The sequence below is a fragment of the Pogona vitticeps genome, chromosome 2 (genome assembly GCF_051106095.1).
Source record: "Pogona vitticeps strain Pit_001003342236 chromosome 2, PviZW2.1, whole genome shotgun sequence".
NCBI classification, from domain to species: Eukaryota; Metazoa; Chordata; class Lepidosauria; order Squamata; family Agamidae; genus Pogona; species Pogona vitticeps.
In genome coordinates this window covers 9,349,764-9,366,510 of record NC_135784.1, presented here as the reverse complement: position 1 = coordinate 9,366,510, position 16,747 = coordinate 9,349,764, and the positions used below count along the sequence as shown (strand labels likewise).

Here is a 16,747-nt window from a genome sequence, read left to right as displayed (position 1 = left end):
ATCTCTCAAAACATTTCATAATAACAGATGTTAACGCTACTGGTCTATAATAACTGAGAGATACCACAGCTGACTGCTTGGGGACTGGCACTATAATAGATGTCTTCAGGCAAGTGGGGACAGAACACTGCAACAAGGATAGATTGAAAATACCCGTAAAAACTCCAGCTAATTCTGCAGCACAGCCCCTAACAACTCGTCCCATGATTCCATCTGGTCCAGCTGACTTTCGAACGTTAATATTCTGAAAAGCGTGTCTCACATCTGAAATCTGCAGTAGTAGTGGTTGTCTGTCAATGGTAGATTCTAGTGATGTATTATAGACAGTAGGTGCTGGAATAATGGTTGTTCCTGTTTCCACCTCAAAACGGCTGAAAAATTGATTTAACTGCTCAGCCAAAAAATTGCTGCTGCTACACAGACTGTTTTTGTTACTCTGCCCCGTGATTTGTCGTAGGCCATGCCATACACGACAAGTGTCAGAACTCTCAAGATGTTGCTCAATTCTCTGGCTGTACATAGCTTTGGCATCCCTAATGCCCCTTTCCAGTTTAGCTCTGGCCTCTCTATACTGTAGTTCATCACCAGAATGAAAAGCAGCATTTCTGGCTTTTAGTAAAAGGCGCACTTCTCTATTTAGCCAAGACTTGTTATTAGAAAACACTCGTACATTATGCACCATTTGAAGCTTCCGCATCAGTCTCAAAGGTAGTCCCATGTAGAGCACATTGCAGTAGTCTAACCTTGAGATTGCAAGCGCATGAATCAGAGTGGTGATCACCCCAACATCAAGATAAGGAAGTAGCTGGGCAATCTGCCACAGATGGAAATAGGCAAAGCGGATCACAGAAGCCACCTGGGTTTCCATGGTGAGCGCCGGATCCAGATGGACCCCCAAGCTGCAAATCTCACTCTTTGCGGTGAGAGTCACTCTCCAAAAGAGAGGGAATTTCACAAACCACCAATGGAGGAGCAACCCACCCTCAGGACCTCCGTCTTGTCCACGTTTAGCCTCAGTCCATTCTCCTGCATCCATTGCAGTACAGCCTCCAGGCAGCGCTGAAGGGACAGAACAGCATCCACTGTGATTGGAGAAAAGGAGATGTAGAGCTGGTTGTCATCAGACAGGTGGAGCTCAGGGGTCTCCACACGTGGATGAGACGTGGTGTTAAGAGGAGGAGTCTAGATTGATTTGGCACTCCAGAATTTTTTGGGACAAGCTGGGCTTGTACAAGAGGGAGGGGCTTCACTTGAATGAACACAGAACTGAACTGCTGTTGCATAACATTAAAAAGGTGGCAGAGCAGCTTTTAAACTGAATCCTGGGGGAAAGCCCACAGGAGACAAGCATTCATTTTGGAATTCCTCATCCCTGTGGAATGAGGGTGGAGGGGGCAGAAAAGAACAAAATGATGATAGTGTCAGAATTAGGACTAGGAGCGTGATGGGATGGGATTGTTGGTCCACAGGAAGGAGAAGGAAACAAGCTACCCTTCTTGGGGAACCCCATACGCAGGTGCTTTCATGCAAACACCTGAAGCGTCTGAGCAAAGATGAGAGAACTGGAACATTTTATTTATTTAACTTTTTTATTTACTTAATTTTCATTTGGAGAATAGATGTAAGATTGATAGAGTGGCCATAACTGAAACCTGGTGGGATTCTGAGAACCAGTGGGATACCGCAATCCCAGAATATAAATTCTACAGGAGGGACAGGCGGGACAGGGAGAGGTGTTCAAACTCCAGGAGGCAGGGAAAGACGGGAGGGCCTGGCATTCTCTGGTCCATGGGGTCACAAATAGTCGGACATGACTTAACGACTAAACAACAAACAATAACCCATTACAGTGGTGCCTCACTAAATGATGTTAATCCGTTCTGTCAAAATTACTGTCTTGTGAAAACATCATTTAGTGAAGCGCGGTTCCCCACTGGAAAGCATTGAAATCCGTTTAATGCGTTCCAATGGGGGAAAATTGTTGTTTTGCGGAGATCGGCCATAAGAAAACTGGTGTGAGAAGCACCAATCAGCTGTTAAAATCGTCAGCTAGCGAAGCATCGGTCCCGAAAACACCAGTTTTGTGAAGCACGGACCGAGCTGTCAAAATCGTCATCTAGCGAGGCATTGTTCCTCGGGAAAAAAACCACTTGTGACGCGTGGAACAAAAGATCGTCCAGCGAAAATCGCCCATAGGAAAAACTGGTTTGCGAAGCACTATAGTGTTCGCAAAAAATAATTGTCTAGCGATTTCCTCGTCCTACGACACAGTGAAAGGGGGAAGATGGAAGTACAGGGAAAATTAACAAAGAAGCTTCAGGCAGCCAAAGAAATTAAATCTACTCACCTACCTCGTTAATGTTATTTATTGAGGAGGGAGAATCTTTCATAGATACTGATGAGCAGCTAAGCTAATATCAGCCTCTGAGGGTCTTACATTTGGGGGGATTGTGAGCCAGGTTGAAATGTGAACATTTTAATAGCATGTCTCAAAGCTCTTATATCCCATGTCTGCAATGGGACAGAGAGTGGACTGGGAGGAGAGAGTAAGTAATGAGAATTACTATTGCATTGTAGATGTTCAAGACATTTGTTTTAAAAAAAAGAGTTACCTGGAGAGAAATTATTTCCAGAAATCTCCAGCAGGTAGTCCTCGTGCAGAGACCTCAAGCCGTGATCCAGAAGATCCCACACTCTATTGGGGTCAATACCGGGTCACCTCCTCAAAGGCCACTGGAAGTGGGAAGGAGAAAAGAGTCTTACCTTTTCTCGGTAAGGCTTTGGCACTGTGTTGGGGAAGGAAATCCTCATAAGAAAGTACCAGACCATCCCTGACACCTGCCCACACCTATGGTGAGGAGGACATGGGGTGGGCGATTAGGAGAAGCAAAAAAGAGGTGGAGCAAAAGAGAGATGCCCCACCCACCCCTAGGCTTCTCCTACCAATGGGTGGGGCATCGCCTCTTCCTTCTGGATCCCCCCCCCAAAGGGAATCCAAATGCCACACAGACAAGTGTGGGCGAAGGAAAGCCTGGGAGGGTGTTTACGGGATGTACTAAACGGATGATCACTGAAAGGGATGATCGGGATGATTGCCTGCAGTTCACCTCCAAGCCCCTAGATGGCACTATCTTTTTTCACTTAAGCTCAATTTAAACAAATAATAACCAACATAAAGCTTGTAAATATGTATGACTAATCTAAAAACGGGTTATTAGTGCATATATGTATACCTGGCACTGGTCTCTATGCGTTTCCAGTGGGATGACGGCTGTATCTTTCTGATTTACGTGGGATGATGGGGTTATTAGTGCATATATGTATACCTGGGACTGGTCTCTATGCGTTTCCAGTGGGATGACGGCTGTATCTTTCTGATTTACGTGGGATGATGGGGTTATTAGTGCATATATGTATACCTGGGACTGGTCTCTATGCGTTTCCTGTGGGATGCCGGCTGTATCTTTCTGATTTACGTGGGATGATGGGGTTATTAGTGCATATATGTATACCTGGCACTGGTCTCTATGCGTTTCCTGTGGGATGACGGCTGTATCTTTCTGATTTACGTGGGATGATGGGGTTATTAGTGCATATATGTATACCTGGCACTGGTCTCTATGCGTTTCCTGTGGGATGACGGCTGTATCTTTCTGATTTACGTGGGATGATGGAGTTATTAGTGCATATATGTATACCTGGCACTGGTCTCTATGCGTTTCCAGTGGGATGACGGCTGTATCTTTCTGATTTACGTGGGATGATGGGGTTATTAGTGCATATATGTATACCTGGCACTGGTCTCTATGCGTTTCCTGTGGGATGACGGCTGTATCTTTCTGATTTACGTGGGATGATGGGGTTATTAGTGCATATATGTATACCTGGCACTGGTCTCTATGCGTTTCCTGTGGGATGACGGCTGTATCTTTCTGATTTACGTGGGATGATGGGGTTATTAGTGCATATATATGTATACCTGGGACTGGTCTCTATGCGTTTCCTGTGGGATGATGGCTGTATCTTTCTGATTTACGTGGGATGATGGGGTTATTAGTGCATATATATGTATACCTGGGACTGGTCTCTATGCGTTTCCAGTGGGATGACGGCTGTATCTTTCTGATTTACGTGGGATGATGGGGTTATTAGTGCATATATGTATACCTGGCACTGGTCTCTATGCGTTTCCTGTGGGATGACGGCTGTATCTTTCTGATTTACGTGGGATGATGGAGTTATTAGTGCATATATGTATACCTGGGACTGGTCTCTATGCGTTTCCAGTGGGATGACGGCTGTATCTTTCTGATTTACGTGAGATGATGGGGTTATTAGTGCATATATGTATACCTGGCACTGGTCTCTATGCGTTTCCTGTGGGATGACGGCTGTATCTTTCTGATTTACGTGGGATGATGGGGTTATTAGTGCATATATGTATACCTGGCACTGGTCTCTATGCGTTTCCTGTGGGATGACGGCTGTATCTTTCTGATTTACGTGGGATGATGGGGTTATTAGTTCATATATGTATACCTGGCACTGGTCTCTATGCGTTTCCAGTGGGATGACGGCTGTATCTTTCTGATTTACGTGGGATGATGGGGTTATTAGTGCATATATGTATACCTGGCACTGGTCTCTATGCGTTTCCAGTGGGATGACGGCTGTATCTTTCTGATTTACGTGGGATGATGGGGTTATTAGTGCATATATGTATACCTGGCACTGGTCTCTATGCGTTTCCAGTGGGATGACGGCTGTATCTTTCTGATTTACGTGGGATGATGGGGTTATTAGTGCATATATGTATACCTGGCACTGGTCTCTATGCGTTTCCTGTGGGATGACGGCTGTATCTTTCTGATTTACGTGGGATGATGGAGTTATTAGTGCATATATGTATACCTGGCACTGGTCTCTATGCGTTTCCTGTGGGATGACGGCTGTATCTTTCTGATTTACGTGGGATGATGGGGTTATTAGTGCATATATGTATACCTGGCACTGGTCTCTATGCGTTTCCTGTGGGATGACGGCTGTATCTTTCTGATTTACGTGGGATGATGGGGTTATTAGTGCATATATGTATACCTGGCACTGGTCTCTATGCGTTTCCAGTGGGATGACGGCTGTATCTTTCTGATTTACGTGGGATGATGGGGTTATTAGTGCATATATGTATACCTGGCACTGGTCTCTATGCGTTTCCTGTGGGATGACGGCTGTATCTTTCTGATTTACGTGGGATGATGGAGTTATTAGTGCATATATGTATACCTGGGACTGGTCTCTATGCGTTTCCAGTGGGATGACGGCTGTATCTTTCTGATTTACGTGGGATGATGGGGTTATTAGTGCATATATGTATACCTGGCACTGGTCTCTATGCGTTTCCTGTGGGATGACGGCTGTATCTTTCTGATTTACGTGGGATGATGGGGTTATTAGTGCATATATGTATACCTGGCACTGGTCTCTATGCGTTTCCTGTGGGATGACGGCTGTATCTTTCTGATTTACGTGGGATGATGGGGTTATTAGTGCATATATGTATACCTGGCACTGGTCTCTATGCGTTTCCTGTGGGATGACGGCTGTATCTTTCTGATTTACGTGGGATGATGGAGTTATTAGTGCATATATGTATACCTGGCACTGGTCTCTATGCGTTTCCAGTGGGATGACGGCTGTATCTTTCTGATTTACGTGGGATGATGGGGTTATTAGTGCATATATGTATACCTGGGACTGGTCTCTATGCGTTTCCAGTGGGATGACGGCTGTATCTTTCTGATTTACGTGGGATGATGGAGTTATTAGTGCATATATGTATACCTGGCACTGGTCTCTATGCGTTTCCTGTGGGATGACGGCTGTATCTTTCTGATTTACGTGGGATGATGGGGTTATTAGTGCATATATGTATACCTGGCACTGGTCTCTATGCGTTTCCTGTGGGATGACGGCTGTATCTTTCTGATTTACGTGGGATGATGGGGTTATTAGTGCATATATGTATACCTGGGACTGGTCTCTATGCGTTTCCTGTGGGATGACGGCTGTATCTTTCTGATTTACGTGGGATGATGGGGTTATTAGTGCATATATGTATACCTGGGACTGGTCTCTATGCGTTTCCTTTGGGATGACGGCTGTATCTTTCTGATTTACGTGGGATGATGGGGTTATTAGTGCATATATGTATACCTGGCACTGGTCTCTATGCGTTTCCAGTGGGATGACGGCTGTATCTTTCTGATTTACGTGGGATGATGGGGTTATTAGTGCATATATGTATACCTGGCACTGGTCTCTATGCGTTTCCTGTGGGATGACGGCTGTATCTTTCTGGTTTACGTGGGATGATGGGGTTATTAGTGCATATATGTATACCTGGCACTGGTCTCTATGCGTTTCCTGTGGGATGACGGCTGTATCTTTCTGGTTTACGTGGGATGATGGGGTTATTAGTGCATATATGTATACCTGGCACTGGTCTCTATGCGTTTCCTGTGTGATGATGGCTGTATCTTTCTGATTTACGTGGGATGATGGGGTTATTAGTGCATATATGTATACCTGGCACTGGTCTCTATGCGTTTCCAGTGGGATGACGGCTGTATCTTTCTGATTTACGTGGGATGATGGGGTTATTAGTGCATATATGTATACCTGGCACTGGTCTCTATGCGTTTCCAGTGGGATGACGGCTGTATCTTTCTGATTTACGTGGGATGATGGGGTTATTAGTGCATATATGTATACCTGGCACTGGTCTCTATGCGTTTCCAGTGGGATGATGGCTGTATCTTTCTGATTTACGTGGGATGATGGGGTAAATAATTTCAACACTTATATGGAACTTCAATTTCTTCTGCTAACACATTGGACTATTTAGAATAGTATATATTTCTTGAGAAAATGAAATAGTCATTTGTGTGACTGAAATGCATTTATAGTGGGTAAAGTAGTCCAGGCCATAAACATTGTTGGCTAGTGTGTGTAATGTGGTCTACTATAGGCTTCATATATGTGAAAAGTGGGGGGGGGGTAGTCTCATTGTTGGTCCAAGATATCGCCGTAGTGTATGGAGGTCTTTAATATAGTATAACATGTTTAAGGCTGGGTCCACACTGGAGTTTCCAAGTTCTGCTTAGCTGTTCCGTCTGAAACAGCTGAGTGGCACTTTATGGACCTATTTTTTTTTGTTTTCCTCCTTATGCACACACAACAGAAGGGACACCCATAGACTTTAATGAGGATTCCATAAATGTCTGTAAAATCCTGTTAATTTTGAGCATAAAAAAATAAAAATAAGGTTTTTTTTTTTTAGGTATTAAAACCATAGTGTACCAAAAACTACACATATTTGGTTTCACTGGAATAGTATCAACCTGCACAATAAAAGACAACTTGTCATTTATACGAACTATGAACTCCAAAAAAAGTAACCACTCTCAAAAATTGCATAATTGCATTTTTTTCCCACATTTTACCCCACATAGTAATTTTTTACTGATTTCTTAGTACATTACAGGCTAAAATAAACAATGTGAACACAAAGTACAAGCACAAAAAACAAACCCTTAAGCCCCTTTTGGTCGTAGACCAAAAAAATAAATAAATATTATGTTCTTGAAAGGCGAGGATGAAAAAACGAACGCTCAGAAAAAAACAAATGTATCAGGAAGGGGTTAAAGTGTCCCCACTGCTCATGATCATCTGTCATCTACATAGATGTATACATACACACATGTAACCACACAAATATGCTCCGATATACTGTATACACCCCCAAATGCAACAGAGTAATCCACAAGCAAAAAATTGGTACAAACTTTTTTTTTTAATACTGTTTAAGAATAAAATAACAAAGCAAGTAATTAGTGAGATGTAGTACAATCTCTATCAAGTGGTGGGAGGTAAGCTTTTCCTGTATAAACATTTTATGTAAACCAATTTTTAAGAAGGTATTTTATCTCTTTTGCATTGTAAGCATATATAATATGTTGGTATTCTTTCTTTTGATGCTTCACATTTTTGGTGATACCACTTTCGACATATGACACAAAAAATTTGTTTCTCTTCGTGTTCTAAGTCTAGAAAACAATGGCTTGATGAGCACATTGTCCAACCTTCTGCACTGCCATAGTGGGATGCAAAATTTCTTATGTCCTCTTCTGTATTTCTTTCCATTAGTTGTATCATGGGTGGATTATAAATTAACATTTTTTGTGATATTCTTTGGTGTATTTTTTCTCCTTTTTTTTCCATGTGCTGGTAATCCAGTAGTTTCACCACTGCATCTAGCCACTTTCGCACTTTTAAACTGTCAAAAATTTTTATATATTGAAGTCCATTACATATGCTATATGTGTGGATTAAAACGTGTAATCCACAGTCATAGGCATTGTTTTGTTTTGGGCAGTCTGCACTTACTATCCAGGTCCATTCAGTCTCTAGATACTGTACATTTGAACATAAAGCATAAATGCCATAAAGTATTTTTTGTATTATTTGGCAATACTTGTCATATGCATTGTTTGACAATGAATCCAGTATTATTACTTTCTTCTGGCGAAGATCAGCAACAGCTAAAAGCCAATGTACCCCTCCACCATACAAAGATAGGTCTGTATTTATAGGAAAAAGTAAGGCATCAAAGTTTAAAAGGGACATATGATCTGCCAGTTTTAAAAAAGGCAAGTACCCTCCATTGGCCACAGCATGGAAATAATGGGTTGGCACAGCAAAACAACAGCTGGAAAGAGCAGATGACTTTATAATGTTTATTAATGCAGAGTCTAAAATGTCTCCTTCCAGCCAAGCCTGGGGTTTTAGACATGGTGTGCGGATGTCAAAGTCGCCTTCAATATTGTGCCAGGGATAATTCTCTTTCTGAATGTTTATCTTCTTTGGGGTACTTGTGTTTTTTGGACATGGGAAATCCTCAACAATTAAATCAACAGAATTACTTTCTGATGACAACTCTATAATGGATGTTTCTTCTTTTGTGGCAAATTGTGTACTACGTGCAAGCATTGAATCAGGCGCTGGTTCTGTTATATATGCATAATCTTCTTTGCGTGGTTTTTTGCGACCTGATTTTCCCTCGCAGCGCTTTTTTCTTGCTTGTTTTCTTAATGTTGATAGGCAGTATGAAAAAGTGTCTTGTATAAAAATTCCAGTAGCTTTTTGCACAGCGATTATATGAAAGCAGAGACCAGAGCTTTTACATGAGCAACTTGGCTTTGGGGATAAAAAGACAGAATGCACTTCTTTTTTAAAAGGATTTTTAACTATAAACACCTGTAACTGTGTATTCAGAGAAACTAAATTTCTTTCTATACATAAATTGGTGTGATAAGTGGGTACGGTAGCCGGGGGGGGGCTGAGTGGTAAAGGCGGGAAACAGGCGCGGAGGCGAGTCTTCTTCAAAATTAACAAGTTTATTAGAACGAACATGCAACTCAACGGGATCAAATGGGTCCTTTAGAACATCATCAGACAACAAATGATAACGTTTAGGGGGCCGCGGCTCCCCACTCTCGAAGTCTACCAGGGGGCCGGGCCAAAACGCTCCCGATCCGTCATCTGTCATAACGGGGCACTTCTTACCGCGCACACCGTCCCGCAACAGGGGTGGCGGGCCCAATCTCCCTCCAATGGCCTCTGCTGGAACTCAGGCCCCGGCCTGATCACCTTCCGGCCACCAAGGAAATTCCGTGGGTAGACCGATACTATCCATTCCAGTTGGTCGTATACGCGGCCGCTACGACCAGGAGGTAATGGTTCGGGCGATATGCCTCGTCTTTGTCCCCAATTAGGAAGGTCGCGCGCGAAGTCTCCAAACCCCTCAGCCCCAAGCATGGGCTCCGTCTGAACCCCTCGGGTTACGTATCCTGCTAGCGCTCCTTCCCCCAGCCAACTGAACTCCCGCGCCTTTTCCCCCTCTTTTATGTCCTCCCACATGATTAAATCAAACTCCACCCCTTCTTCATCTGCCAAGCAGACTTCCGTGGGCCTCCTCTTCACTCCCTCGTCCTGCTCTATCTCAACCAGGACGCCCTCCACGCAGCCACTCTCCTCTGACTGTTCCTTTCTTTCGGAGGACGGCACACTCAGACTCACTCCTTCACAATTGGCTATGGAAGTCTGTGTCATTCTTTGACATGATTGTTTATTTATAGTTGGTGTTGTATCCGGATTCTGTGATTTTACCTTAAAAACAATTTTTTCTATGGGTAAGTAGTCTGGAAACTGTGTATGTTCTGTTGGCCTTTTCAAAAGATCTTGAAATGTAGCTTTTAGTCTAAATTTTCCAAGGCCATATTGAGCCCTTTCGAACTCATACAAATAAAATGTCTGTAGATGTTCAAAACAAAGTAGAATGCTGTCCAACGGTAGTTCCTTCCAATCAGTTGCATCCTTTAAAATGCGATTCATACTTTCACTGACATTATTGGTTGATGTTTTGTTCTTAAATGCATGAAACTGTTTGGTATAAAACCTGCTTGAAAATTGAAACATTGGCTCATGTAGGTATTTTTCAAAATAATTGCTAAAAGACTCAGACCACAGTATTCTAAATTGCTCATATTTAATTACCCACTCTTCTTTGCTCTCTGCATTTCGTAACTGTTCAATGTGATCTTTTAAAACTTTGATGTCGTCTTTTTTTCCACCAGCACGTTTTACCCAAAATTCAACATCTTTTAGGATGTGATTTCCACACAAAACTAGTGGAATGTTGGGTAAAACTTTATTGAATGCACTAATTATTCCTTTTTCACGATCAGTTACCACAGGAATATGTTTAATGCTGCTCAGGTCTAGACTAGGTGAAAGTTCACTTATAAATTTTTCATGGTGTTTTTGAAATTTCCGTTCATGAATCATAAACGCAACAGGAAAAATTGGATCATTTTGTAAAATAGTATTTCTTAGTACAAAACTAGAAACATAGAAGTCACCAAGGTTGAATGTTGTATCATAGGAAATCATCTGATTAGTTGTTGGATCATTTTGTGCCATGGTTAAAAGGTCTTTTGCTAGATCTCTTATTTCCTTTTTCCATGCTAATACAACAAGATCTGGAAAAAAATTAATAATTCGAATAAATTCTATTTGGTAAGCAAGCTGTAGTGTTGCAAACAAATCATCTTTATTCCTCTTCTTAAGGTCTTCAGAGTATTTTAGATTTTGAATCTGTTTCAAATCTCTGGGACGGTTTACTGCAATTCTCGCATTATCTCCTTCTGCAGACGCTTTACTGTGCATCTCAGAATATATTTTTTTAGGAGCATTATGTTTAATACACTCTAACCTTCCTTCCACAAATAATGATGGTGTTGATGGTATAAATGGTCGGAAAGATTTCGCATTACCATGTTGAGTAGGGTGATAAAGTGAATGATCGCCAAGATAATGAATTATTACAATGTTTTTCTTTCGTCCCGTGATATATTTCCATACATTTTTCTTGAACGACAAAATACATTTTTTTCCTCTGCCATTAGGATCCTTTATTGCAAAATACCTAGAAAACAAATGCGTAAAATACAGTTTAAAACTGAGCAAAACTTCTTTAATGATTATCAACATAAAAAAAAATGTAATAAACAATAATAATAATAATAATAATAATAATAATAATAATAATAATAATAATAATAATAATAATGATGATGATGATGATGATGATGATGATGATGATGATGATGATGATGATGATGTACACTGAGGCAGTGTTCACACGGAATTTTGCTTGTTGTTGCACAATATGTGCTGGTACACCGCAAAAAAAGGCCCATGATGGAGCCGATGGGATTTGGGCTACATGTGCTTTTGTTTTGTAGAACACACGGTTTCTGGGCGTCACAGCATACATTGGAGAACAGGCAGAGTCTAATGGATTAAACTAACCAAGCTGCTATTGCAGTTCTTGCATTAGTTTGCAAAAGGGACAGGTGTTTGTAGGACCCTTCCTAACAGGGACAACATAGAGCTCAGTGGAAGGGTTTGCCTTAAAAAGAGGAGCTCATGACGCCTATATTGAACTTTTGCCAGTCAGTAAGCTGGTTTTACATATTGCTGCAATATATGCTTATAGTGACACACTGCTAAATGTACCAAGATATAAGCATGTATTGCAACAATATGTAACACCAGCTTACCAACTGGCAAAAGTGAATGAATGGGGCTCATGGCACCTACATTTAAGTCGAACCCTTTCACCGAGCGCCAAGGTGTCCCCATTTGGAAGGGTCCTACAAAAACCTGTACCTTTCCAGCACTAATACTCGTGCATTCTAGTCAAATCAAGCTACTTAAGATGTTAAAAAGGTTCTTGTCATGCGCTTCGGCCTAGCCCAGGCCTCCTCAGGGGAAGTGAGTTACTTCCCGAGGCAAGAGCCCTTTTTTAACATGCCCTTTCTGATGCTGCCACCTGCTGGCTGTCAGAGGTAGTTTTGGCCACAGCCACACACACACACACCCCACTGGGATTATATATATATATATATATATATATATATATATATATATATATATATATATATATATATATATATATATATATATATATATATATATATATATATAATTAACAAAAGGATACTATTGTAACTAACATAAAAAGATTACACTAAGTGTACTTACGCTTTGTATAGTTGCATTTCAATAAACCATTTTTGCTGCTTGTTGTTTCCACGTGAGATCCATCTGTACTGGTCCCTTGAATAGTCATTCTTGTGTAGGCTTTCCAGAGCCACAAAAATGTAGACTTCTCCTCCTTTTGGAGCCACTGGTGGTTGGTGCATGACACATTCACCAGATATATCATTTTTGAATACTTTTTCAATAAGATCAGAAATGTATTCATATGTGAGTTCTTCTTGAAGATGTTGTAAAAATGGTCTATTGGCCATGATGAAAAATTCCAAAGACCAGTTTTCAGCAGTAACAAATACTCAAGTAGCTGGAGTTATGAGCACCTTCAAAGATCTCAGAGGTCCAACAGATCTGACTTACCTCTGCATCACACAGGGTTTTATGCTTTCAATTAAATGTATCTTCTTTGCATCTCACAGAAAGGACATGTGACCAGATTGTTGTATATTGGTAAAGATACATGGAGGTCATAAACAGGTCAGAATAATTAACAGAAATTATCAAGAGGTAGACAAAGATAAGAAGAGAGAATCCCCCACAAAGAACTTGATATACTTTAATAATGCTTAGGCTGGGTCCACACTGGTGTTTACAAAGTCTGCAGAGCTTTTCCATCCAGAACAGCTCAGCGGACTGAATGGGCATATTTCTTCCGTCTGCATGTGTATACAGACTGAACAAACGTGACCTCTGTAGACTTCTTTGGGGGTTCTGTAAGTCCATAAAATTTTGTTATTTTTAAATGGAATAAAAAATGTGTCATGCAATATTTTTTTTTCCTTCAGAATGAGGGGGGTGGGGGGGAGTGGGTGTCTGCAAGGGGACAGAGCCTAACAAGGGATTCAAAAATGGTTGCATACAATGTCTAATGTTGGCCATACATCAGACTAAGGCCAAGTCCACACTAGGTCCGTGCAGCCTCCGTTCGGGCTGCACGGACCTAGCCGGAACATAGACGGAGAATGCAGCAATTCTTCCGTCGATCTTCCGTACAAGCCTAACCATAGGCTTGAACGGAACATCGGCGGAAGAATGCTCCGTCGGTGTTCTGTCTACATTCCGTGCTAGGTCCGTGCAGCACGAACGGAGGCTGCACGGACCTGGTGTGGACTTAGCCTCACTTAACCACAACCCTCCAAACTTTCATCCATCAAACCTGTTTGTCCAACTAAAACAGCGCGGCATAAATCTAACCAACTCTTCATCAGACAAGCCAACCTGCTGACCTTCTGTCCAACTTGAGATATCACCGGAGTAGGCCGGATTCACACTGCTCTATTGTCCCCCATGGGATTGCTGTGGCTTTCTTACAGCATCTGTTAGGGAACTGTCTGACACCTTTTAGTGTGGTATCCTAATGGATACAGTGAAATAGTTGCAAAAACACTGTATGAACTTCTTCTGCATGGTTTCAATAAATAATTTTTCTCAAAGACTGGCTATACTGAATAATTCCAGCAGAACCACAACTTCCAGCATCACAAACTGTCCATAATAGATAAAACAATAAACTAGATCTGTTAGTTTGAACTCTAATGCTGGCCATACACTAGGATGACATCATGCATCGTGTGGTCACAGTATATTTTTATGTAAGATGTTGTTTAAACGCGCACTCCCGCTCAACGTTCGTTGAATCTTATGTTCCTTCTATTTGACCATAAGATCCATCAATTTTCTTTGCACATCACGTGCGCATTGAGTGTGCCAGAATGTGCATTGGTAAATATAGGAGGAGTCAAATGGGAGTTGGTCCTGCAGCGAGTCATCCCAGTATATGGTTAGGGTAACCCTAACCACAAACCTTTAAAGGTTAATTTCATAATATCGATGATAGGACACTCGACAGTCAGAATATTACCCTTGTGGAGGTTGACCTTGCAGAACAGACGATCTTCTGCAAGTCGATCATTTTATATAGTCAATCTTGCACAAGAGCCGATGTTCTGCTTGTCGACTTTCCACAGTTGACCTAAGGAGAATTGACCTACTGGCCATAGACGGCCAGATCCCCAATAAACTAACCTGTCACCCTTGAGAGTAAATCAGCTATTACAGACAAAACTGGTTGTGGTACAATAGGTCTCAGCTTGCCTTCACAGACAGGTGATGCAGGGTTACAGGTTCTATCACAGTATGTGCCTAAAGTAAGGGTGCGCTGTACTGATACCTGGATTATCAACACAGCAGTTCCAGCTGTTTAATCAATGGCCGTTAGGTTAACTGTGAAAGTTTGACGGGCATGAGGTCAACTCATGTGGAAGGTTGAATTATGGTTATGGGTTGTAGTTGGAGTTAAGATTAGGGGTTAAACATAGGGTTTATTGTTAGGGTTAGGTTTTGGGCCTACGGTTTGGGTTTAGGGTTATTTGATTTTTTAAATATTGTGTTTTAATTCTGTTTTGTTTTTAGCCCCATTATGGGACTAGATTAGACTATGCGACCGCTTGATAGCAATACTGCATTACAATATACTAATTACAATATACTACCTATAAACAACTGACCAATACGGTCAAATATATGGGCCAATATGTCAAACTAGATCATATGCACTAAAAAAAAGACATAAACTACAGCCTTTATTAAAAATGATACATTTTATTAAATATTAAATAAACAGACAATAAATAGACAAGAATAAAAAACCCGATAATGGATGCAGACAAATGCTGGGTTGATATGCAAATTACACAATCCTTACTGCATAGTGATCAATAAGCAATCACAAAAAATACAACAAAGTAACAATATAAATAATCAATATAATAAATTTTATCTTATAACCTCTAGTTTAATCCACTGGGGTTATTGGGGAAGCCTGTCCTAGGTGTCTGGTACCCTTTAAAGCTAAACTGTGCTGCTGCTGTACACTGCTGGCTACGCTGTAACCTGAGTACACTATGGGGAGATATCAGATACAGACTTCAGCTGTAGTCTTATCCTTTCCTGCTATGTCTAGCACTGGCCATTGGAGCCGGCCACAGAACAGCCAGCACCAAGGCAGGTGAAAGCACCTGATAAGCTGCAAACAAATAATACTCCTTATATAAAATAAACATAGCAGCTGTACTGTGAATGGTAACAGGCAAGTCATGAGCTCCATACTAAAAAAAAAAAAAAAAGAATTGCTTTGAACACAATTGCTACTTTTTTGGCAAGTAGCTGTTTCTATGACCTATTTGTGTGCTTACATGCCTTCATTTATTTATTTTCTTTTATACTGGGATTACATGTTTGATGGGTCCATAACAGATTACCAGTTTTCCATATATTTATGGGTTCAACATATATTTGCTGTTCTGGAACGAATTAATATTCCATGTTGAGGGACCACTAAAAAAATAAAGCCATCATCCCACAGGAAACGCATAGAGACCAGTGCCAGGTATACATATATGCACTAATAACCCCATCATCCCACGTAAATCAGAAAGATACAGCCGTCATCCCACTGGAAACGCATAGAGACCAGTGCCAGGTATACATATATGCACTAATAACCCCATCATCCCACGTAAATCAGAAAGATACAGCCGTCATCCCACAGGAAACGCATAGAGACCAGTGCCAGGTATACATATATGCACTAATAACCCCATCATCCCACGTAAATCAGAAAGATACAGCCGTCATCCCACAGGAAACGCATAGAGACCAGTGCCAGGTATACATATATGCACTAATAACCCCATCATCCCACGTAAATCAGAATGATTCAGCCATCATCCCACTGGAAACGCATAGAGACCAGTCCCAGGTATACATATATGCACTAATAACCCCATCATCCCACGTAAATCAGAAAGATACAGCCATCATCCCACAGGAAACGCATAGAGACCAGTCCCAGGTATACATATATGCACTAATAACCCCATCATCCCACGTAAATCAGAAAGATACAGCCATCATCCCACAGGAAACGCATAGAGACCAGTCCCAGGTATACATATATGCACTAATAACCCCATCATCCCACGTAAATCAGAAAGATACAGCCGTCATCCCACAGGAAACGCATAGAGACCAGTCCCAGGTATACATATATGCACTAATAACCCCATCA

The 16,747-nt window shown here is 41.5% G+C and overlaps 1 protein-coding gene across 3 annotated transcripts in view; it reads right to left on the bottom strand.

Annotated features, from left to right (window-relative positions):
- The window catches only part of LOC140703766 (uncharacterized), a 58,221-nt gene that overhangs the window by 30,916 nt on the left and 10,558 nt on the right, over positions 1-16,747 (bottom strand). For 2 of the 3 annotated variants that reach the window (XM_078387641.1, XM_078387640.1), the window contains exon 2: positions 2,613-2,733. The gene's annotated coding sequence lies outside the window, so the exon portion shown is untranslated. Of the gene's footprint in view, positions 1-2,612; positions 2,787-16,747 lie in introns of all 3 variants that reach the window. The other variant, XM_078387639.1, reaches the window with a different exon arrangement.